Genomic DNA, 27848 nt, shown 5'->3' with positions numbered 1-27848 from the left:
CTATGATCTGTACTTGGGGTGTGTCTCATTTATGACTTGACAGCACTTTTTGCAAAAAAGCTTTTCATCATCTTGTTGGGGCTTAGCATCACACTTGCATCCGTCATATTTCCAACCATATGCTGTTTCCACTATTTGTATGGTGACCTTTGTGACGACATCCATTTCCTGGCAATCAAGAATGAAGAAATCTTGTTTAGAAAAACAGTAAAAGCGTCCTGCTTTTTGATATGCTTATTCCTTACCTGTGTCAGTGTTGAAATTTTAGATATAGGCAGGCGAAGTCGAAATCTCAACAATGAATCACTTGGGAGCTGTACAGTGTCAATACTTGTAATTCAAAGGAACATCCCAGTTTTGGTTGGGTCACTATTGAGACTAGAAAAAATCACCGAAAAGCAAACCCATGATTAGTGCAGGTTTGTTTAGCAAGCAGTAGTTAATATCATTTTAGAACAGCAACTAATATGCCTGTTGAAAAGAATATTGGCCTTAGGAATGTTCGGGGTTGAAAATTACTTTAGTGGCATCAAAGACATTGCTTATGTGGCCATATCCTGAAAAAGGAAAAAGTTAATGATAACTGATGAAATAGCAAATTAGTAATTAGATTAGATAGCAAGGAAATTAGTTGTTTGGCAACCCTAGAGACCTGTGGTAAAATTAATTTTTGCAAAGCGGACTAGAACAACTATGGGAGGTTTCAAATCGTGCGTTCTGCTACTGAATGTCAAACTTGCACTGTTGCCAAAGAGTACTACACCGACATCATTTTTCCTGAATAAGTGATACATAGTATTCTCATTTTGATGTTAAGTTGCACTGCACGGATGGTTGCTATGCATGTAATTTTTTTTTGCGGGTTATGTATTATCATGCTTGTTTAAGCTATAAGTTATATAAGAGGTGAGGATGGTTATCTGATTGCCTGAAGTGCATAAATGTAAGTTAATCGTAGAGTCATAGAGTTCTAGACATAGCATAATTATGGTAGCTGTCATATTGATAATATGAAGTTGAAAGGCTATTTGCGAAATGGATGATTTGGTCACTTCGAAAGGACATTCTGAAAGACCTCCCAAGAAAACACACCACGAGTAACGTTGGTGGAAGACCTCCCGATAGAATCTTTCACCCGTGCAACTATTCTTTATGGAGGCTCTTTGTTAAGTATGCATTATTCTATTTGATTAATTTAGGACTGACAGAGGAGATGAACTGTGAAGTACTGTCGAAGGAAGTCCTCATAGTAATAGTGTGAAGACTGTAGTCGGCCCATGACAATGAGAATGAGGTCACTCCGAATGCACATTCTGGAAGACTTCCCTGTAGACAACATTTCGAGTAACGTTCATGGGTTTACTGTCGGAATCAAGGATCACTATTTTGAGACCGTCCATATTCTTGACCCTTGACAATGCGACATACAGCTGTCCATGTGTGAACACCAGCCTGGGCAGGTACAAACCGATGTTTGTTAATGACTGGCCCTGGCTCTTGTTGATGGTCATCGCAAAAGAGATTATGAACGGGAATTGTCGTCTAGTCATTTTGAACGGGAGGGTGGTCTTTGACAGCTTCATGTCCATGCGGTGGATGAGGACCTTGTGTCGAAAGCAAACATGAGATCGAAAGCTATGATGGAGTTAGTATTTCGAGTCTTTGTTGAAACCTTGTGTCGATAATGTTTCTTCTTACCTAATCTAGAAATTAGAGATTAGAAAAATTGATTGCGAACAATAAATTCATATAACTAAATTTAATTATGAAGTTACTTTTTCTAAAATAAAAATGACTCATTCATTCTCCTCAAAAGTATAGGCACATGCATTGACTTTTCAAACAATAAATTATCTCAAAAAAAAAAATTGATGCAATGAAAAAGAAAGAAAATTAAGTTAGTGATGAGGAAAAACTTCAACCCTACAAGTGCTTTGTTATCACATTCAGGACAACATTTTTATTACTACGACGTTGTATAGGTCATAGAGTAGCCCAAAATATACATTAGTGATAAGAATAAGTTTTGTCACTTTATAAAATGTAATTTAATTTCACTTCTTAGTACGTAAGAGAGAATACCGCAAAACTATGTTAGTAAGAAGAAGTTTGTGTGGATACATTGTTCCTTCACTTATATAAAGAGTACTATATTAGCATTACATGTTTTGCAGAAAATTAAATATGGAAGCTCCATAGTTAATCTGTTTTCATTTCTCCCTGTCTTTTAATAATTAGACAGACGAAAATGCTAGTTTCTCTTTTCATCACACGTTCTCTCTCCCTCCGTTGCCAATAAAAGGTAAGGCGCGTAGACACAATGCCATGCCCAAATTGCAAAAAGGCATCTCTCATGATAATATTTAAGTTCGGCTAAAAGGCAGATTAATCATTGGCATAGGAACTTGAGAAATTTTTTTCATTTTGAAAATAATGTCTTAATTTTAAAAATTAAAAAATTTAATTTAACAACAAAAATTATAGATATTATACAGTTTTTATTTGGCCAGCACATAAAGATATCTGTTTTATATTTTCATATTTTGTGCATTTATAAAAATACCCAAAGTTCTTAAACTGTAATCTCTCTCTCTGTGCACATTTTAAATATTTGCATGGTTTTTTAATATTATTAATAGATGAATATGTAACCATAAATTGAATTTATTGATACTTTGATTTATAAATTGTAAGGGAGGGGCGTGAACTAATGGTACGTTTCGCAAGTTAAAAATAGATATATAAATAGATCATGTGGATTTTTAAAAAAATTCCCAACATAAATAGAACAATATTTCTACAAACTCAATAACTGAATAATTATTTTTTTTAATGAAAAGGACTCATTCACCCATCCATCTCAAAAGAGTAGGCACATTGCATGATAGACTTTTCAAATGTTAAGTCGATGCAATGAAAGTGAAAGACAATTAAGTTAGTAGTGAGAAGAATTTTTTACCCTACATGTGGGGTATCATAATATCAAAAACCATGTTTTTATTATCACCATATTGTAAGGCCACAAAATAATCCCAAAATATATGTTAGTGATGAGAACAAGCTTTTTCATTTTATGAAGTGTAATTTCAATTATTAGACCACACACCTTTTCATTTTCATTGCATTAGTCTTAATTTGATAGGAAATTATCATTTGATAAAAAATTTGCGAGTATAGCAAATAATAAAAATGTTAGTTTAAAAAATAATTACTAGTACATGTATATTAATGGTTGAGTGTTCAGACACTAAGTTATCCCAAAAAGAAGTTGATGTAACAAAAGAGGAAGAAAATTACATTCATGATGAGGAGAAATTTTGACTCTACAAATACTATGTTATTACATCAAGATCATATTTTTATTATGACTATATTGTATAACCCACAAAGTAACCCAAAATATACGTTGGTGATAAGAAAGATTCTTTATCACTTTATGAAATGAAATTTTTCTTCTTGGACCACATTTTCATTTTCATTGATTCAGTCTAATTTGAGAGAGTAACTCAAAAAGTCTTTAGTCTTAATTTGATTGCATATAGTGCGTCTCAAAAAGATACATGTAAGTAATACCACTTTATATATATATATATATATATATATATGCGCGTGTGTGTTTGTCTGTGTCTATATATGTAATATTTTGGTGTATATTGATAGTCTAGTTAAAAAGAAGAAATGTCTATACAATAAATTTAAAAGGAAGTAAAACATAATCACGTTATTTGCGTGAAAAGAACTAAAAGCAACGCGGTGTACAATTCTTACGTCTAAAAGCAGAAGGTTGAATAATATTAAAGTTATAAGATACATTCACTACACAAACAATCTATAATATAAATATTTACTAAAAGGAAAAGGGTTAAGAACAAGCATTTTTTAAAGTACAGCTTTTTGTCTGATATTTCAAGGAGCAGAATCATCAATCTAATAATCCATTCTTAAGCTCGATACTAATAGGAGTTACCTTATGCAATTTTAAAGAAAAAAGTTTGAAAAATTATTTTGAAGGATAAGATCGATCCTAACAGAATTAAGGTTGGTTTATTTTGAGAATATGACTTAATATGTACCCAAATGAATTTCAAGTTTTTGGCTGATGTTCGAACAAAGTTATGATTTAAACATGCTTTGAAATTGAGACGTATTCTAGTAGTAAACTTTGTTTAGTGATGTAACCAAAATTCTAGGGAAAAAAATCCTGAAATTAGTATTTTTCAATTTAGGCACCTAATGCTCCAAAATGACAGAAAAGGAAGTAAACCGCAATTGCAATTTTAAAATTCAAAGGAAATGACATAAACGTCCCTTTATTAATCTAGGAGCACACTTTCATTATTGAAAAGAAGCTTGCGTGGATATATTGTTCCTTCAACAGTATTTATGCATTTAGTTTATTTATATATTTATTTTTAATTTTTGGGTAAGACAATTATTCCTTTCTTAAAACCACCATGTATGAAATCTAAATTTGAGAGTAAAGAAAATAGTAAAAATGTTAGTACAAAAAATATTACTGGTTCGTGTATTAATGGTTAACCATGCAAACATTAAGTTGTCCTTAAAAAAAGTTGATGCAACGAAAGAGAAAGAAAATTACATTAGTGATGAAGAAAAATTTTTTCCGTACAAAACAGTCCGTTATCACATTATGAACCATATTTTTATTATCATTTTATTGCATAGATTACAAAGTAACCCAAAATATATGTTTATGATGAGAATGATTTTTCATTATTTTATGAAACGTGATTGGACCACATTTTCATTTCTTCAATTAACCATAACAAAATTCCCACATCTCAAGTTTTGATAAGGGATTATTGGCTAAAAAACAGGGGGAATATTTTTATTCGGCTATCATCTATTTTCAATATTTTAAAAATTAATCTATAATTTATAAAAATTCTGCAAATTAATCATATATACGTTTTTATGTAATAATCATATATACTAATGTTCACTCAAATTCCATCCCCAAGATTCGACCGTCCATGCGTTTTAATGAGTTGTGCCTCCCACATCCTTAATATTCATGTGTGGTCTCTCATTCGTTCTTTTCATTAAAGAAGCAAATTTTATATACGATTTTAATTTTTCCTTTTTTATGACAATAAAATTAGAAGGAGTCAAATTAATGCAAAAGCTTGTTTTTTAAACTTACAAAATAAATTAGTTTAATTTTGTTTAAAATTTTCATAAAAGTTATGGATGTTGAGATATTTTATAGAAAATAAAAATTATTTTAATTAAGATCATAAAAATAATTTTTATCTTTTGCAGCGTCTATATGTTTTCATCATTTCCTTATTTTCAGAAACTACTTAAACTAATTTTTAAAATAATTAAAACTATCACTTTTTTTATTATATTACATTTAATAGTAACTGTCAAATAATGTTTTCAATACGAAACTGTCAAATTATTAAAATGCGGTTTGAGAAATGTAAGGGATGTGATTAGGGGCATTTTAGTATTTGTATATTTATATTCTGTTTTTTTAGTCTTTCTAAATAATTATAATTTTTAAGATCCTTTTTAATAAGTGTAAAATACAAAAGCCTTCTCTAAACTTTGAGTCACTTACGTATAACCTCCCTTATTTTTAAAAGTTTAAATTAAAGACTATAATGTTTCATGTTTTAATTATTAACCCCCTGCCGTTAAATTTAATATTAAAGTTAACGGTATTTTTCATATAAACCTTTTTATATTCTTTATTATATGTCATGTCATTTGAATGATAACACTTACAATTTAAACAGATAGTTTTAATTTTTTTCAAATACTTAAAATGAAATACTTAATTACTTTAAACGCATAAAATATTTAAATATTAAATATTATTTACAATATTTATTTGATTGGGTGCTTTTAAAATAAAAATTATAAATTACTTAAAATTATAAGTCAAACGACAAGTGTTATTTTTTAAATGACAAGATATATAATACATAATATAAAAATAATTATTATTGTTTTAAATTATCATGGCTCAAATTTAGTAGCTTGATTTTTTTTTAAAATTAATATTTTATTCGTTATTTTATAGAATATGAAATCTAGACCCTTCTCCCGTAGTTGATAACCTTATTCAAATAACATGACTAGTTTTTTGTTAAATGAAACATGTTATTCTGCCCATATAAACTTGGGGAAAGGGGCCTCTTCAGTTCCTTCTCTCTCTATTTCCATCCACTTTCCATCTCAATTATTAAAATTGTAAGTTAAACCATCCAGATTTTATATTTTATAAATTTATAAATAAGATATTTTTTATTGCTGTTTTAAATCATCATTGCTAAAATTTACTAGTTTTAATTTTATTTATTGATCAAAACAATTTAAAATTTTATCTATAGTTTTATAAAATATAAAATCTAGATTGTTAAAATTGTAATCTTATAGTTGGGATGGGAAGTAGAGGGAAATAGAGGGAGAGAGAAGTGGAGAGACGCCTCTCCCTACAAACGTATATTTGTTTTTATCGTTTCCCTTAAAGTTTTAATTTATTTTTATTTTTTTAAAATCAAATAATGTTATTCTCTTAGTTTTCAAATGTTATCTTTATATTCTATAGCTTTCCGAATTTGATATATATCCAATCAAATTTTATAAGAGCTACGGTCCATAACATGAGTTAACAGCAATAAATATATGAATGATATTGAAACTTGTATGACTTATTCAGTTCGAAAATTTGAAAATTTTGGTAGAACAGATTATATAGCTTAGAAAAACATGTATTTAGTTTAGTTTAGTTTAATTGATTTATACTGTAGAATCAAATATGTGAAAGAAATTATATCTCATAAAGTTTAAAAGTAAGTTAATATGACTAATTTTAATTATGAAATTATTTTCTTTTTAAGAAAAGGACTGATCCACTCATCTCAAACACACAAACACATAGTAAGGTAGACTTTTCAAATATTAAGTTGTCCCCAAAAGAAGTTGATGTAATGAAAGAGAAAGAAAATTATGTGAGTGATGAGGAGAAGCTTTGTCCCAACAAATAGTCTACTATCACAACAAAGACCATATTTTTATTATCCCTGCATTGTATAAGTTACAGAGTAATCCCATAAACTACGTTAGTGATGAGAGTAGGCTTGTGTGGATACATTAGTCCTTCTTTATTGGATGTATCACATCTTTCCACGTCCCATTTACTGGTACATGGCGTGCTTGACTTGGGAGTATACCTTAAAGTCCGGTTCTATTATATCATAAAAACTGCTTCTAAATAACAATTATTTCCTCTTACATGAATAATTTACTTTGATAATATCATATTGGTGACGTATATTTTAATGATGCATATCGAAAGTCTAGCTACAAAGAAGAAATGGAAGTACAGTCGTAGATTTAAAAGATAGCAAAACATGTCACAATATTAAAATGGAATTTGACACCTTGTTATGTATTTGGAAACAAACCAAACACGTATGAATTTGAATCCAGTGTTTTCTCTTTGTCAACTTTTAGTGTTCATTCTTTAAACAATGTCCTGTTCTTTTTGCCCCCCTTTCTGTTGTGAAACTCATCTAGTTTGTTCTTAAAATACTCCTCTAGTCCTAAATATAGGACCCATTTTGTACTGTAAATTATACTACAAAATAGGACATATATTTAGGACCAGAGGAGTATATATATATATTTTTAAAAAAATTTCATTTCATTTTATTTGTCTGTTTATAATATTTTTCCTATTATACCCTTATTTACTCCAATAACTTTAATTTACTTTTTGTTGGCAAAAAAAAAAAAGCTTTAATCTATTTTGTATATCTAAAGTAGCATTTTTTTAGAACTATCATACAAATTCACCTATAAAATGAAGTTGATGCGATGAAAGAGAAAGAAAGTTACATTAGTGATGATGAGAAATTTTGACACCACAAGTAGTTTGTTAATCAGATTATAGTTTCATTATCATTATATTACAAAGGTCATAAAGTAATCCAAAATATACATTAGTGAGGAGAATAATTCTTTGTCATTTTATGAATTGTAATTTCTCTTCCTGGACCACATTTTCATTTTCATTGATTTAGTCTAATATGAGAAAGTACCCCAGAAGAATGTTGGTCAAAGGAAGCATACACTGCAAAGGTCTTTAGTACCTTAATTTGATTGGATCTATTACAATCTTTCTTTCTCCCATTTGCAGATACATATGCATGGTGTGCTTGACTTGCCAGCAGACTTCAAAGTCATCACACTCCATTTCATGAGAAACTGCTTCTAAGTATTTCCTCTTATATAAATGTTTTATTTTGGTAATGATTAATCTTGGTTCAGAGAAAATTACTACTTAAAAATAATGTAAATAATACCGCTTCATATGTATATATATAATATTGTGATGAATTATATTGATAGTCTAGTTAGAAAGAAGAAATTTATATACAATAAATTTAAAAGGAAGCAAAACATAATCATGTCATTTACATGAAAAGAATTAAGAGCAACGCAGTGCATAATTCTTATGCCTAAAAGCAGAAGAGTCGCATAATATTAATTTATATGATATGTTACTACACAATCAATGTATAATAGCTTAAAATATGTATTTAGTCATTTAACTTTATAGAGAATTTTAGCTTGGTCCCTCAACTTTAGAAAGTATACTTTTAGTCTTTTAACCCTAAAATTATTAACAAAAATAATGACATTGAGATCCTAAATATTGATAAAACATTCTTAAATACTAATATATTAAGTTTAATTGTCAAAACAATTAGGATTGTTACAAAAAATTATCATTTACACTTAACAATTTTAGGGTTAAAAGACCAACTGTATCTTTTTTAAAGTTAAGGGATCAAATTAAAGCCTCATGTAAAATTAAAAGAACAAATATATACTTTAGCCATCTATAATATATGCTAAATGGAAAAAAAAAATCTTTTCATTTTATTTGTCTGTTTACTCCAATAACTTCAATTTACTTTTTGTTGGCAAACTTTAATTTATTTTGAACTCAGAAAGAAGGAACATTTTTTAGAACCATCGTATCATACATGTTCAGCTACAAAATGGTTGCATTAATTCATCCAAAAAACGATTCCATTAATTATCTTAATATATTATTTAATTTATTTATCATCAAACAAAGACTTAGATATCAGACGAACCCCCTTATTCTATCAAAATAGATCTAGAATCAGGAATCGTAATTCAGTAATTTTTCTTCTCTTTAAAAAGGTAGGATTTTTAAAATGGAATATAAATAATAGCACAACTTTCTTGAGATTAGCCAAACAAAAATTCGCAAAACACTAAATCAGAATATATTTCGATTAACAACCAAACAAAAAGTTGAGCATTAATTATAGTTGGTCATGGTAGATAGCAAGAATACGCTTTAGTTTATAAAATTAAATTATATAAAATTAATAATCTTAAAAAAGCATCCTGAAGTAAACATTTAATTATAAATTAATCAAATAAATAAGATCATTTGTTAAATTGTTTCAATCTTTATGTGACATGTTTCTCATGACAGAGTGGTGTTGTAAGTAGCACTTTTACCCTTCTTCATTAATTTATGCTCAAGTTAATTATCTAAGATTTCTAATGACCAAGGGGCCATGTAATATTTTAAATATTTCACAAAAAATGTTACAAAAAGTTTTTTTTCCACATATTTCGTAAATCATGTCATTTTCATAATTCAAGAAGATAATAAATTATTTATTTTCTATTTCATTGCTTATTAATGCACTCATCATTGTTCAAACAATGTTTATTCAAAGGGCACTACTCATTAGTAGACTTTTCAGACATTAAAGCTGTTCTCAAAAAAAAGTTGATGCAATAAATGAGCTAAGGAAAATATGTTTGTTTGCAATTATTAAAAGTTTGATCCTAAAATCCCTTATCACACATCAAGGATCCTTGTCTTTTATATTGTATAGCTCATAAAGTAACCCCTAACAATACATTAGTGATTAGAAGAACTAGGATCTTCTCCCTGTGCGTTACACGAATGGTTGTGGTGCTTGCAATTTTTTTGCGGGTTATGTATTATTGTGCTTGTTTTAGTTGTAAGTTATATAAGAGGTGAGAATGGTTATTCAGTTGCATGAAGTGTATAAATGTAAGTTAATCCCAGAGTCATAGAGTTATAAATGTAATGTAATTGTGGTAGCTGTCATATTGATAATACAAAGTTGAAAGGCATCTCATGAATTGGATATGATGTGGTCACTCTAAATGGACATTGTGGAAGACCTCCTAATATACCACACTACGAGACCGTCCAATAGGATCTTCTCCCTGTGCAGCTATTGTTTATGGATGCTCTTTGTTAAGTATGCATCATTCTGTTTGATTAATTCTAGCATATACGGGAGGTGAAGAGGGAAGGACTGTTGTGTGAGCTGCTTAAATGTTAACAATTCTCATTTTATCGCAATGCTTCACATGATAGTACTGTTTAATTTTAACAAAGGAAGTTCTCATACTAATAGTGTGAAGATGGCAGCCGACCATGACAGTGAGAATGAGGTTATTCCAAATGCACATTTTGGAAGACTTCCCCATAGACCACATTTTGAGTAATATTTGTGGGTTTGTTATCAGAATCGAGGATCACTATTTTGAGACTATCCTATTCTTGACTCTTGACAATACCATGTACAACTGTCCATGTGTAAACATCGGCTTGGGCAGGTATAAACTGATGTTGGTTAATGATTGGCCCTGGCTCTTGTTAATGGTCATTGCAAAAGAGATGATGAAAGGGAATTGTCATCTGGTCATTTTGAATGGGAGGGTGGTCTTTGACAGATTATGTCCATGCAATGAATGATCACATGGTCACTCTTGCTCGTTTTGTTTAATGCAATCCTGCTAAGCTCATCATTACGGTGGATCCCTGTGATGATGCAGTCATGGCCCTTGCTAATGTATTTGAACAAATACTTAATAGTCCTTGATTGGTTTGTCTTTTCGACATTTAAATGGCCCTGAAAGAGCCGTAATAGTTAAGCATTGTATGACATAACATATATGTTGTCCAAAGGAATTTCTTTCTTCACAGCTGTTCTGCCATTGTTTCTCTTATGGTATGTAGGGTACTCGTCGTTGTCTATTGTTATGTTCACCACATATCTTTTAGGAAAGTACTTTGAGCACTTTTCATATTTCATGTAAAGTGATTTCTAATTGGAGTTGCCACAGGGTCCGTGCAGCATGAAATTTGTGACAAGCTCGAACAGCACCAGGTCTATGTCCTTGTCAGGTATCTCTGTTGAGATGATTCTCTCGACGTCCTTATGTGTTTTAGGTTTGTCATATGGCTTTATGAACAAAATGATGTGTGCGTGCAGTAGCCCTCACTTCTAGAACTTGATGGTATTCATCTCTAGAAATTCAGATATCAACACATGACAGGGGTGTATTTTAAAGTTACAAAAGTAAATGTAATAATGTAACTATAGGTTCTATATTTGTGAGAGGGTGGGGATATTGTGTTGGATGGTTTTTGGAAATGGAATGTTTAAGTCCCACATACTTTGTGGAGAGGTGATTAAAGGGAGGTTGTATTGTTACTTGCTTTGATTGTGCCGAATATTTTTTGCTCCTTAATGCATTTTATCAGTGCTGTAAGTTTGAGGCTAAACATCCTTATCAAAATATCAGGTTGATCAGATGGGCTGAGTTTGTGTTGTTGACAGAATCTTGTTATCTCAGGCTATGCCGGATTGCAAGTAAGGGTAAGAAGATGTCTGGGTATCCTACCCATCTGTAGATGGCCATTGCATTCCCGTAGTTGTGGATCATGTACAATATATGTACATACATATATAGATATGACAAAATCTGAATACTTAACATGGGGGAAAATATACATTATATTTGGCTTGCCGTAGATTGATTTGAATAATGAATAAGAAATATGCAAATTATATTTTCCATTTAATTCAAAATATATGTGAAATCTTAGTTTCTTTAAAAAATATATATATATATGTGTGTGTGTATGTAGAATATGTTAGACCCATTAAATTCATGGAAGCTTCAGTCAGAGAATTAACGTAGTAAATTGCCCATTTTAAAAATCTAAAATTTTAGTGAACACATTTCCACTTCCAAATTCATTCGAATAACAGAATTAATCTCCGGATCACTAATAAAACATAAAATTAATGGGCAATAAAATATGAAAATAAATGGATTATTATCAAGGCAAAAATCAACTGGAAAGCAACTGGGTACCTCAAATCAAAGTCTATGTAAAATAAATGAATTATTATACTTTGCTTTCTAGTTCGGTGACATGACCCAACTGGAAAGCAAAGTATATGTAAAACCAACTGCTTGTATGGAAAGCACTGTGCCCCTCAAATCTTTCTGGCAGATTAGGAGTCGCTAGATGTTGTTTTAGATTTTGTTGTCTTTGCTAGACTTATATAATTTAAAACATGTTGCTTGTTATTTGCAACAAAGCCAAGAACTATCCATGTAGAATGTGTTTAAAAATCTTACATAATATACTCCCTCTAGTTCAAAATATAAGCTAATTTTTATCCATTTATGTTTATCAAGAATTTGGTTAAAATTAGTTTGAAACAATAAATATGTAAGCAATATTTTTTTTCCAGATATGCCATTATTAATGAAGAGAATAAGTAAAAGATGTGATAAATGAATCAAAAAGAAAAGACAATGTTTGTGGATAAAATTGAAAAAAACTCATTAAATGCTTAGATAAAAGTGAATGTTATATTATAAGAAAAACCAAGCCTTTCTGACAAAATTTAACTTGTATTTTGAACCACAGGGAGTATACATACACACACACACACACCATAGAATATCTGAGAATCTTATAAGTCTTACCGATAAATCAGTAAAAATCATTCTTTCCTTGTCTGTTATAACTTATAAGTATAAACTGCATTACGTATTTAAGTTGAAATATATGCAGCCTCGGACATATTAAAAATACTCTATAGATATAAATTAAAATATTATAAAATGTAAACAAAATATTAAAATCTTACATAAAATATGTAAGAGTATTTTTCATATAAATTTTTTCTGCCCAATATTTCACGTGTAATTCAAAGTGTGTATGTATGTATTTAATATATGAATATCTTGTATAATATATAAAAATATATGTCGAATATATATTATTATATATAAATATCTTTTATGTATATATATTATTACATATGAATATCTTGTATAATATCCTAACAATATCCGGGAAAATAATAATTGAGTAAGTAAACTGGATTAAATTGTTGTGAACTTATATTGTATATATGTATTTAAGGAAGGAGTAATTAGCCTCAAGCTAAAAGGTTATGAGAGAACTTGAAGTGAGGGGACAACGGACCGAATGTTGAATGAGGCTAAAAGAAAGTACATTGCCAAGTAGAGCACGTGGTATTTAAATGTAAAATTTGATTGATGAAATGAATGTGTTGTAATCGTTAAGTAAATGAAATAAAGTAAGTAAATTGAATTAAATTATTATCAATGTCTATCTTATGCATTTAAAGAGGAAATAATTAGCCACTAGTATTCATCATAATTGTTACAGTAGAGGGCGGCCTAATTTGTAAGCATCAATTAACCGTCAGATAAAATACACAACGGATGGAATTGGAGAGCCGCAGCAATATATTAATTATTGATTAGTAACTGTATAATTTGAAATCTTAATCATAAATGTAGAATCAAAATCAAAATAATCAAAATCCAAGAACAAAATGGCTGACAGAATCCAAAGCAAATAAAAAAATGGAATTCAGAATCCACAAGAGTATACTAATTAAGATGATTGCAGTGCGATGGAGAAATCCAAAAACCAACAAGCTGGCATATTAAACAAACAATCACAAAAACTACTAATAAATCAAAAAATTGAGAATCGGAATGTTGCAAATCACTCCTCAACCATCACGTGTGGGGCAATCTTCTATCTAGAAATTGCAGCAGGTGATGCAATTCTATTTAAGAAATTGCGAAATATGATTTAGAAACCTTAAAGGAACAACCCAAAAGTATGGTAGAGATTTGGGGATAACAATTTTCATATAAGGATCCCAACTTTAAAGTGGCAAAAATGCGAATATTCATCATATACAATGTGAATTTGAAAAAATCAAAATCAGTCAATCAAGGAGCACGCATGAATCTAACCAAAATTGGGGATATGGTGTAGCTTGAAGGTTCCAGGCATGGTGAAAATAGGAGTCCTATATAAAATCTTTCACAATGCAAGAAAGGCAGATGATGTTAGGCAACAAGACTGGAATGGAGGTGGAAACCCACATGCACGTGAAGACAAGGGTAGTAACAGAATAATCGCTTGGTGGGGGGAAGGACCAGGGACGATGCCGAAAGATTCATGCATCACGAAGATGGCAGTAGTACCCGGAAGAATCACTTGGTAGGAAGAAGGACCAACGACGATGCTAGAAGAGTTGCTTTGTAGTGGAAGGAGCAGAGACGAGCACTGTGCTTGGAAGGGTTAGGGCCAGAGACATTGGGGAGGACTACAGATTTGCTAGGAGAGTGGGTGGGAGTTGGACAGCCACGGGTATAATAATCCACATAAGCCCATCATACCGTGAATAATCCCACTGACCCGCCCAACCCGTTTTGCCTTACTCGGGCATCACAAGATTTCACAATAGAAGTAGATAGAAGATAGATAGATAGACAGACAGACAGACAGACAGATAGATCTAATATTTTGTCTCTTGAAAAAGTACAATTTCGCTTTTTGGGCCACATTTTCATTTTCATTACATGGTTTTATTTATGGTCAGTCTTGCAGGCCATATACAGAGAGCGTAACTCCAAAAGAACGTTATAAATGGGAAGAAGCATGTGCATGTGGATTGTCCCTACTCTTCACAATAATGGGATGTATTAAATATTAAGGACGTTATTTATGTAAAATCATTTTAGTTTACCCAGACGAAAATACCACAATTGACTTAAAAATACATGTAAATAATGCAGCTTTTAATTTTTAACAGATTTTATATATTGTATGTGGCAAGAAGAGTATTTATTTTTGTATGAATATATAAAGAGACACAAACACATAACCCACTTTCTACGCCAGAAACACCGGAAGAGATCATTATTATTGCAATTTTTTTAAAGCATTTCGTGAGGATAATGATTATAAATAAAAATCTTAGCAAAACCTACAATGTTCTATTTTTTCGTTGAAGCAGTATGTTTTTGTAAAATTAAGATTTAAAATCCATTATTTCAACTTGCCTCGAAATATAGAATGCCTCGACTAGGCTTAAAAAGTCTTATATTTAAAAGGGTTTGGTTTGAAATTTATTGGATCCAAATTTAAGTAAACCCCCAACATAAGTTTAATATTAACACACCGGTAAATAGTGCAACTTTCTATAAATTGTTATAAAACAGCTCCTTTCATGTCCCTTAGCAACAAAAATTCAACTGAAAAATAATTTCAAAAACTGGAAAAGTATATTTTAACATTGACGGCCCTCTAGTTTCAAATAAGAACTAAAAAGTTATGAAGCTTAAAAAAATTAATTTCAAAAAACTCCATATGATTAATTTTAATTATGATTCATTTTTCTTTAATAAAAAGCTTAATCCTAAGATGTAAATTATGTGTGACTTTGGCTTAACTATGAGGTCTCCAGTTTGACTACTAAATATAAAGATAACAACTTTAGAAAAATCGACTTATTTCTATTTTACCTTTTGCAAAGGATGTTGATGGCTTTAAGAAGAAGAGCTGCTGAACACGTTTTCATGCATGGTTTGTAAAATGGTGTCAGCTAGGAAAGCTTTAATGGTCATACAATTTATAATTTGTAAATAAAACGATTTATTTATTACAAAGTTTATGGCATACATCAATATTCCACGTGTCTTTGTTGAAACCATGTGCCCACCATAATTATATCGCGCTCAGCGCATGTTGTCATCATGATAAATTGTATCATGAAAAGGCAAGTTATATGTTCTTAAATACAATCAGCATAATAACACATCCAAGCATGTGACAATCAATGTACAACCACATGAAAGGAAAAGAGTTACTTCTGCTTTTTTTTTTTTTTCCTTGTACTATCTTCTTGAGCTTCCTTCTTGGCTCCTTTCTCAATTGACTTGGACAAATATCAAATTCTATATATTATATAGGTATTTATATATTAATAAGTATACAAATGCTTAACTATCATATTGAAATAACATATTCATTATCGCTTGAATTCCTTATAATCAATTATATAAACTTATCTATTTCTCTTGTACTTCACGATTTGTTTTGCTTATCTTTCCTTCTTGACTCGAAGATTTCATTTTTAGGCTCTAAATTACAAAATTCCTACATAGGCCGAGACATGTATGTGTAACTAGATCATTTATTCCAAGTCTTTCAACAATGAATTAGTACTCTTGAATATTTTCAAGGTGCTTAAAATTTATAACAGCATTCCTTTCTTACTGCTATGAAATTCCAGCTTCATAAACATCATTCTATCCACCATTTAAAAGTCCCATATATAGTTTAAAATTACATTTCCTCGGGAAACCCACTTGACCGAAAATACTTTCCATATATCTATATATATAATATTAAATAATTGCCATGTGATTTAGTTTCAGCTCCTACATATCAACATTAACATCACGCCACATCCAGCTAGTCTGATATTTTCCAGATTAAACTATATAAGTGTAGCTGAAGCTATGAAACAAACATGGGAACAATGTTCACAAGCATCAAGCAAGTTCGATATTAATTATGGCGTGCCAATAAAAGTGCAGCTGAAGCTATGAATACAAGCATAGTCGAAGCTACGAATACAAGAGCGACCGAAGTCACAATCACAAGTGCAGCTGAAGTCACATAACAAGCGCAGAACAATGCCCACAAATATAACAAGCGAGCTTGATATTACCATGGCACGCCAAGGGCTAACAACACTGCTGTTAGCAACCAGCATTCTATATTTAGTCCTCACAAAAATCATTTTCAAGCATGCATGGGGCCAATTTATCATCAGTAAACAAGAATCTTTTCTATCATTAAAAACATGTAAAAAGAATATTTCATAACAAAAGACCCCAGCATGAAAGTTCATAAAATCTCAAATATTTTCTTCAAATTTCATCAACGAACAAAAATCATTTTTTGAGTAATAATAACTCAAACAAGGACATTTCAAGATGTAAAAAAAAAACTTTACAATATCAAACAAGTAAAAACGAAAATGGTACAATTGAAATGAAGTTGTTTTGATGAAACAATACTTGAAAAATATGAGGTAGCTAAATAACAATAAAACAAATAAGAAAATATCATTTATGAAAGCCTATTTACGGGACTCTATTCACACTTTCATTATACTTTAAGACAATCCTTCTTCTTTACTCTTACAATCATGAACATTAATACTAGGGAAAATTTTGATTAAGGATCACAGATGGGAATTAATTTCAAACATCCCAAAAAATTCTAAAATGTTACTGCAAGACCAAAGGACTAAACTGAAATTAAAATTAGGAGTAAGATTATAATAATACCCTTCATTTTTTTTAAAAAAACATAAATATTATATGGTTGCCGGAATTTTGACCCCGGAGGTTAGAGATCCGGCCATCGGCACTCAAGTGGCCATCACGGAGGTTGGAGCTTCGGTGGCCACTACTGTAGTGCTGGTGGCCTAAATTTTTTTTTTTTTTAATAAGGTGGCTAAGGGAAAGTTTGAACCCATGACCCCTTGACACCCCAAAAGTGATATGACAGCCAAGCCAAGCAAACCATTTAATCATGTAATGGAAATAAAATATATATAACAAAGCAAATGCAAGTGTCCAAGTCTAAGTGAACAAGCGAAATTTTGATAATTTACAAGTGAAATTCAGTAATTTACAACAAAAATTTGACAATTTTCAAATAACATAAGGGAATTCACAACCTCAAATACAAGTATTTAAGTGTAAATGAGCAAGTGAAATTCGACAATTTACAACAAAAGTTTATGGATTTACAGCCTAAATTCGGCTATTCACAAGAAATACAGGAGAATTCACAACTAAATATGTAAGTATTTAAGTGTAAATAAACAAGTAAAATTCAGCTATTTACAACCTAAATTCAGTGATCCATAAGAAACATAAACATTACAAAACTAATAAGAGAATTCACAACTTCAAATACAAGTATTCATGTTTCTTATGAATCGTTGAATCTGGATTGTAAATATCTTAATTATTGTCGTAAATTACTAAGTTTCACATGTAAATCACTAAATTTCACAAGTTCATTCACACTTGCATTTGAGGTTGTAAATTCCATTATATTATTTGCAAATTGCTAAATTTTTGTTGTAAATTACTGAATTTCACTTGTAAATTGTCAAAATTTCGCTTGTTCACTTAGACTTGGATACTTGCATTTGCTTTGTTATATATATTTTTATTTGCATTACATGATTAAATGGTTTGCTTGACTTAATGGTCATATTACTTTTGGTGTGCTAAGGGGTCATGGGTTCAAACCTTTCCTTGGCCACCTTATTTTAAAAAAAAAAAATTCAGGCCACCAGAGCTCCGACCTCCGGTAGCCGAAACTCTAATGACCATTAATATTTATTTTTAAAAAAATAAAAATGAGGGGTATTATTATAATCTTACCCCTAATTTTATTTTCAGTTTGGTCCTTTAGTCTTCCAGTGACATTTCAGAATTTTTAGGGGCTATTTGAAATTAATTCCCATCTGCTGTCCTTAATCGAAATTTTCCTTTAATACTATGCCACATAAGCTGTTTAGCACAATGATTTCAGCAGCCAAGATACACCATCTTAATCCTCAATTTGCAACAATTTAATATAGCAGGAGAACTTGAATCTTAACCCCTTTTTCTTTTTCTACAAATACTAAAGTTACAAATTCGAATAACGATTGAGTTTCATCACCCTTAAATATTAGCTAATTAACCAAATGCCATGAGTTTGAAATATAACATCTTCTACTTCCCTTTTCACGAAGCATTTTGTCATCCATGAGTGTCTCGCCATTCTCTTCATGAATTTAAACTTTAATTAAGTTCCTTTCGCACTTCTATAGCATAAGCCTTAGCTTTCTAGCAAATTTTACTAACCTCCCAATCCACTTCTTCTCTTGAACATTAAACAAACAGTTCAAGTGCATTCCACAATTCAACTCATAACCCTCGGACAATCTTAAATTTAAACCAATTCAATCCATACATTCCTTTATCAACCAAAAAGCTTTATTATTGTAGAGAATACTTGCCTCTGGTTCAATGTAGTAATACATTCGTCACCGTTATACCTCACAATAAATCTTTTCTATCGATCATACAATTCGTCAAACACCTTGTGTGCATACATTCGTACAAAAGTAAATAAAAATCATGGCAGTCCCTAAATCATCAACCACACAATTCTCAACTAACCCATCAACCTCACAAAATTTTCTGCCTCAATTCCTTAACCAGACCCAACTTGCAACGGAGAGAAATCATGATTTGAAAAGATGCCAAAAGATGCAAAGGATATTTACTTACTTGAACCAGACACCCCCACCACCATCTTCCATTAAACCATATTCCCAATTCCTTGCTTAAACCATGCGGATAGCATGCACCACCATGACATACAAAACAAAAAAAATGAAGGAGACGAGTTGATGATGCAGAAAGGAGGAAGGGGCAGCGATCGAGGAAAATGAAGTATGAGTGAAAGACAAAGCAACGGATGGCGACCTAGGCGAGGAGGACGAAGCAACGGATGGCGACCTTGTAGGTAGATCGCCAGTGAATTTTGTGTACTGCAAACACCCCCCCGAGCGGGGGTTCCAGAAACTCCTCTCCCCTTTCTCCCTTCCCCCGGTTCCCCCGTTTTTTAACTTCTAATCATGTGTGCCAAACCAAAGCCCAGTAAAAAGTAATGACATTCCTCCAAGTTGGTCAACAAAGTGACACCACTTTCCTTCAAATTGGGCCCAAAATGGGCTCTTATCAATCTTTTATCTTGGACAATATTTTGGTGTTCTCCTTGACCAAATTAGAAATAAATTCCATAATTAATTATTTGGCGAAGTCCTAACCAAGAGAACTGTCATATTTCTTTTGACAAAAACTCCCTTTCACATAATAATTTTTCTTACATTTATTGGATTCAATATGGGTCCATATAATTTCACTTTGTTTTGGAAAAAAAATATTTTTTATGCCCAAAAATTAATTTGAACTTAAAACTTCCATTTCTTGGAAGCAACTATCTCTGTCAATTCACTCCAATCCTTAAATAATTATTCCCCACATTTTCTAATTATTTAAGACCTTTAAATAATTTAAATTATGTAATTTTGGTAAAAAAAGAAAAAACTCAAATATAGGCTCCTCTTGTTGTTGGGCTACAATAACTAATTAAAAAAATGTACTAACCAACCTTTCGTAAGTATACATCAGGGTTATGACACCAACACTAAAAACAGAAACAAAACAGAGAGTTTAATTTTAAGATCACAGATCCAATTTTAAGACAGTCATAAACCAGAAAAATCATTCACATGGAGTCCGAACCACCCTCCAAGATCTTCACCCAAATATCATCATCATCAAGATTCTAATCTACCCAGAAGTTTGACAGCACCGAGAAGCAAGTAAAGACTTTGACGTCAAAATCTTATAAACTAGATTCGACCAGCCATAAACCAGAAGCAAAGGTCACATGCAGTAAGAATCAGCTCATGCAAACCAAAGCAACCTCATTTACATACATATATATCAACATCAAATTTCTTTCTTCCCAAAACCTCAGAAGCCGACATCCATAGCTCCAAAAATTGAGCCCCTGCTTCGGATTGAGAAAACAGAGACGACGAGAAGAACATTTAGACCGAATAACACACATGCAAGACATATATATGTATACACTTATATTTATCAGTTTCGGTCTTCACTTCTTTACTCTGTAAATTCGAAATCCATGAAGCTCAACTTAGAGATTTCAAAACCTGATACCAGATTGCTCATGCCATGCTTCGAAACATATATAAGAGCAAAAAAAACTCACATGCAACACTGTCTATCAACATGCAGACCCAAAAACTACCATCACCCAAAAGCGTATATATGATATTCACGCTTCAAGTATCTTCAATTACTATGTTATGGGACTTATATAGAAAATTATTAAATAGAAAATCAACTATATGATAAACAATTTATTTATAGAAATCAATAAAAAAGAATCTCATGTCCCTTGTCTCTCGCAAAATTTAACAAAACCACCATAGAATGCCAAGTGGATCTCCTCCTTCAATGTTTCGACTAACTAGAACCCCAAATTCCTCCCCTTCTTCCACGTTCAGCTGCAGAAAAGAAAATTTTCAGCCCTCACTCCCCAAACTTTATGAAAAATCGAAAAGGAAGAAGGACCGAAGCTCTCAAATCCCAACACATATAACATAGCAGAGTGGGTAAAGACAACGCTCTGCATACATACTTATATGGCAGAAATCTGAAGAACAGAGGAAGGAGATGAGTTTTGAGCATGAAGAAGAAAGAAAGAAGAAAGAAGGGGGAAGGCGTTCTACACACACCGCGCATGGCAGCGACTTGTAGAACAGAGGAAGAAGAGGATTCAGTATATGGGTGTTACCAAAAGAGAATAATTATTAATCTTAGCTAAATTAAGAATGATGGAATGGTGGAGTACTATGTGGGAGGGGCGCAAGGGCCCTTCCAAATAAACCCAACTACCTTATTTCAAAAGTTACTTGATATATATCTAGCAAGAAACTTTTGAAATAGATTGTGTTGCAAATTATTAGACTTGTTCCTTACACCAAAAATAGCTTAATTAATTTACTTAGATAGAAACACTACATGCTTACATAGTTGTGATGAATCCTTTAAACACTCGTATGGCTATTATACTATCTAATAAAAATAATTACTAAAATTTTTAGACACAATATGTATTGTATTTAATTGGTATAATATATAAAGTTTAAGGTGTAATTTTACCCTGAAAATTTTTGTTTAGGAGCTGTGGGTGCCATTTAGAAAGATTAATTTTCACCGTTAAATTTGACTCATGTACCACGTGGCACTGTCATATCAGCACTCTGTTTCCGCATAGGCCCTTACTTTAACCCCCCCCCCTTTCTTTCTGATGAACCACCGCCCGATTGTCTCTCAGTCTTGATTCATCGCACATGCCCACACCTTTCTTTCCTCCTCAGGCTTCTCCGTCAGTCTCTTTCGCCCCACCACGGCTGATTCCCCCCTACTGTAACTTGATTCTACTTTTTTAGATCCCATTTCCAGTCCATTAACACTACCCCACATCCTAGCACCCAACTGGCCAGCTGTTAAAGCTAGCAATGCAAACGTCAAGTTCTAGGTTTATGTTATTTGTTTTTTATTACTTTTTTCAAAAAAATAAAAATGATTTTTATTTACATTTTCATTCCTTCTCTTATACGCTCTGTTGCTTTTTACGCCACATCCATGAATCAGCAGCAGGTAGCTTGGGCAGGAAATCAACGAGGAAGAGATTCAACTTAAAAAATAAATTATACAGATTGTTTCAAAATTTTCAATTTTCAAGTCACATATTTTTAAAAATTTTAACATTATGAAGATATGTGTGTTTTATTTTCAAAATACAAATTTCAATTGAAATAAAAAAATTAAAAATGCAAAAATCCCTTCTTTCAATTTCAGAAAAATGTATATTTTGAGGGGGAAAAAACATACCTCTATAATTTTGAAATAAAAATGTAAATTTTTTTATATCATTTCGGGGACAAAACACGCAATGGTGTTTATTTGTGTCTACATATTAACAGAGAAGACTTTTTCTGTGAAGATAAACTTCTCGCCATGTTCAAGCTTCAACAAACTTCTCAGCCTGCTACTTTGACATGCCCAAAGAAAAGGAACATTTTCCCATTAACATCTCAGGTCTGCCAATATTTGCCATGCCCAATATTTGTATATAAAATATAACGCATGCACTGAATGAAGACTCTGCCTTCAGGCTCGGGTGTTATATTTCAGTATTCACAATTTTTTTTAAAATTATGCTTCAAAAGTTTTGGCGAAGCATTAATTATATATTATGTTACTCTTAATTAATATGAAAGAGATAGGTTATATTATATTTAATTATTCTTTTCAATTTATGCTTGACGGACAAGAGAAGATTAATTCGGAAAACAATAAAACATCCCTCCAAGCTCCGGCTCTCTATGCTCCACAAACTCTTCGTTGTTGTTTCGGCAGCCCATGCTAGTTAGAGCAACAAACTGAGACTCCTTCTCATTCGTATTTTCATTTCATATCTCCATGTCTAATTGAATTGATGTTCATGCTTTTTTCATTTCTCAAGTTTTGAATGCTTGCACGAATATTGAGGGATAAAAATAAAACATAAAACAGTATAAAAGAAGCCCAATAACCATTGTCATGGAAGGAGAGGGATTCCATTCTTCAAAAACTTATAATTCGAATAATCTAGACTCACTAAAACCCAAAAACATTGCAAAATATAATGTTCACATTTGCTCAGTCCTTATAGAGAATAAAAAAACCTTATAAACAGTATAATTTATCTCATAAATTTATTCAACGTTTTGAATTGTAATCCTTTTTCTTAAAAAAAATTAATGAATCAAATACAATTTAAATAGAAAAATACAATTGCAATGAATAAAATGTAAGAAAAGGAAAAATAAATCAAGACATAAAAAATGTAGACACTTCATATATTGACTTGAACGATCCTGTATTAAGAGCTAAATTGGCTAAAGGAATGGGTCATAATTATTATAGAGAACCCGCATGGTCCAACAACATGTTTCATAGACAAAATAAACCAAAGAATAAAGAAAACAGTAGCTAAAACTTCTATATAAAGATTATTTATTTAACTAGTGGTGCATCTCTAACATTTTACGCAAATATGACCTTATCTTCTCCAATGAGACCACAACATCAGTTATCATAACTCGTGCTTCAGGTAATTCACTACAACAACTTAATGCCAACTCAAAAATTGATGATATATGCGGCAATATATTGCTGATATTTGGATTCCCTTCATGTAGCAAATTGACATCAAGAATATTGATAATAGAGTGTGGTGTTGATTTGCTAACCCAATCTTTCAAATCAAGACCTCCAACAAACATTTCATCAGTTGGCTTCTTTCTTGTAAACATCTCTATTAGCATGATACCATAGCTATACACATCTCCTTTGAATGAAACCACTCCTTTTGATCCATACTCTGTGTCAAAAAAGAATACAAAGTTTGCAGTTAAACTTTTTTCCTTTTCATATAGCTAATACAAATCTTCGCATATATGAATAGAATATATATATATATATATATATGATTGAGCAATATAAAATTTTACATAGAATAAAAAAAAACAACATAATTGTACTAAAATATCATCATTAAACTATTACCTGGTGCCATATAGCCAACTGTAGCCAATGTTTTTGTATAAATTTCCAACTGTCTTTCACCTAATAGTTTAGCTATACCAAAATCGCTAAGATGAGCCACCATATCTTCATCCAATAAAACATTGCTTGGTTTTATGTCACAATGAACAATCGGAGTAGAAGTGCCATGATGAAGATACTCTAATGCAAAGGCTACATCAACCATTATATTCAACCTCTGTAGGATATCCAAACAATAGTTGTGAGAGTACAACCATTTATCAAGACTTCCATTTGGCATGAATTCCATGATTAGAGACTTGAAGTCATTATTTGAGCAACTACTAATAATGTTGATGAGATTGCGATGGCGTACAGTGCACATGGCAGCACATTCATTATCAAAACTCCTCAAAGCTTCTTCCATGTCTATGTTAAATACTTTGACAGCAACTATCTTTTCATTTGGAAGAATTGCTTTGTACACTGATCCAAAACTTCCAGAGCCAAGAAGATTGCTCTCATCAAATCCATTTGTACCCCGTAGAAGCTCATGATAGGATATCCTAGTTGGTGCATCCAAATTTGTTAAATCCCTTTTGGTTGCATAGTTAGCATAATCTCTATTATGCTTTAGAAAGACAAGGCCTATAACAACCAAAATGACAACCACGATAGGCACTGAACATGTTATCATTAGCATCACTTTATTTGATGTGTGCTTGTTTCCTCTCCTACATGGTTGGACTTGTAGTTGGGGTTTTCCACAAAGATTTTTATTCATCATAAAAGATTGAGCAGTAAAATTTTGAAAAGGGCCACCATTTGGAATTTCTCCATCCAATAAATTATAGGAAAGATCAATAGATTTAAGATAGAGTAGTGACTCTAAAGACTTTGGAATCACACCAGACAAATAATTATGGGAAAGATCTATTGACTCAATACTTATCATGCCGCTTAGTGATTCAGGTATAGGCCCTTTAATTTGTTGTGAGCCAAAGATAGGTTTTGCAAAGTTATCAATGTGGCCATAGTTGTAGGTATAGTTCCTGAAATTTGGTTTCTTGACAAATTCAATAGTATAATTGCTTTCAAATTTGATACCTCTGGTGAAATTATTCCACTCAATGCATTGGAAGATATATCTAAAACCAAGATATCTTTGAGACTCCAAAGTGAAGAAGGTAAATGAGAAACCAACTGGTTAAAGCTAAGATCTAACCGCCGCAAAGAAGTCTTCCCAAGACATTCTGGAACTGCTCCTATAAACATGTTGTTTGCAAGATTCAATTCACTCAGACTTTCAAGTTGACAAAGGTCATTTATAATGGACCCTTCCAATCTGTTGTTGCTGAGACTTAAATATTGAAGACTATGCAATTGATTAACTGTATTTGGAATCAACCCAGTCAAATTATTCCCATCCAAAGCTAAACTGATCAAATTTTCTAAATTTCCAATTAGATAGGGTATAGCTCCGCTAAGCTCATTTGATGACAAATCTAACATAATGAGCTTAGAAGCATTTGATATGCTGTTTGGAATTTGTCCAATTAGATCATTTGCCTCTAGCAGTAAGGTCTCCAGGTTGGGAAGGTCAATTCCTAAATATGATGGGAGAAGGCCGGAGAGGGAATTACCACAAAGGTGTAACACTCTCAATGTCGAAATGTTGAATATATTTAAAGGAATAGGTCCTTGCAAATAATTAGAGGTCAAGTCTAAGGCATTAAGTTTATCAAGTTTGCCTATCCCTTTGGGTATAAAACCTGCACACAAAAATTGATAGAGATCATGACTTGCATATAGTTCAGACAACAATACATACAAATAAATTTAGTTTTATTCCTTTGTAAGCCTTTATAACATTTTTGAAGTAAAAATTATGGAAATCATGTAAACTATCCTTAGTTAACATGCCACAGTTTATAGAAGAATTGTTTGAAAGTTAAAGTTTAATTTTAAGCTATAATTTTTGAATAACTATTTAATAGAAAATTAATAAATTTCTGATTTAGAAAAGAAACAATTGAAAATTTTGAGGAAAGAAAATTAAACAGGAAAATGATGTATTCTTTAATTGAGGGCAGAGGAAAATGGAGAAAAATAAAATCTCATTTTAGTTTTACTCCACTAGGGAGAAAAATAAGAAAACCATAAACTCCCATCAATTCATGATTTGATCTTTTGGTACTTTGGAATACTAGCCATATTCAAGCCCCCACTAAGAATATGGGCAATATTAATGAGACGATGAAAAAGAAAAACCTCATTTCAAATTTATGAGAAGAAAAATAAAATAGGTAACGTTACTTGCATATAATGCACATGATATGTGTGTGTGTATATTATAACGAATAAAATTACGTGTCTTACAAATATTAGAAATTATAAAATGTGCCGAGAAACTATTTTTATTTGTTTTGGTCTTCGTAAAAATTTGGAAATAAAAAAATTAAGAAAATCATAAATTACACTTAAGGTGAAATGACTAGTACTTCTTTTAAAAAATAAAAGTGTTTGTACTGTAATTATTGAATAAGTATTTAATTTGAAATGAACAAATTTGAAAAATAAAAAATTTGAAAGAGAAGCACAACAGATGAAAAAATGTACTCTACAATAAAGAGGAAAAAATACGAAATTAAATTTGCTAGGAAACAGACAAAATCTTAAAAAGGCACTGGCATATAATAAGTGCATATGTTGCATTTAAATTTGGTTGAACAAGGATTTTATGAGTTGCAGTTATTGTATAATTTGTAATTGTAATTGATCTTTTATACATATCTAAATAATTTTTGTTTATTGTACATTTTTTAATTATTACGTTGTACTTTTTTATAATTTTAATTTCAATTAAAAAATGTTGAATTGTTGCAATTTATATATACATAATAAATAAGTAAAAACAACTCCAAACTCATCTGTATTTTAATATTCTTTAAATATTAAGATGAGAAAAAAAATTAAAGTAATTAAGAAACAGAAAAAATTTTGATAAAAAAGTATTGTATGGTTTGGAGTTTTGTCATCAAAGAGTATATGGGAGGATTTTGTTTTTCTTTGTTACAAATTTCACGACATCCATCTGTTTATGATTGCGATTTTTGAGAAAAACAAAATCTCATTTTACACAAACATATTAAAAAGAAAAGAAAATACTCAAGTAAGAGCATACCTGTAAATGAGTTAATATCCAAATATAATTTTTTCAAAGATGTGCAATTGCTTATTGATTGTGGAATGCTTCCCTCTAATTGATTATCAACAACTTGAAAGAACTCAAGTAAAGGGAGTTGATGACACATTTCTTTTGGCAAATTACCCTTTAAATGATTGAAGCCAAGATTAATCTCTGTCAAAGAAGGCAT

At 31.2% G+C, this 27848-nt stretch overlaps 1 pseudogene; it reads right to left on the bottom strand.

The window, feature by feature from the left end:
• On the bottom strand, positions 1–27848 carry LOC114736082 (probable LRR receptor-like serine/threonine-protein kinase At3g47570; annotated as a pseudogene).

Source organism: Neltuma alba, unplaced genomic scaffold (genome assembly GCF_004799145.2).
Source record: "Neltuma alba isolate B1F8T4 unplaced genomic scaffold, ASM479914v2 tig00013300_pilon, whole genome shotgun sequence".
Taxonomy (NCBI): Eukaryota; Viridiplantae; Streptophyta; class Magnoliopsida; order Fabales; family Fabaceae; genus Neltuma; species Neltuma alba.
This window is presented reverse-complemented; position numbering and strand designations above follow the sequence as displayed.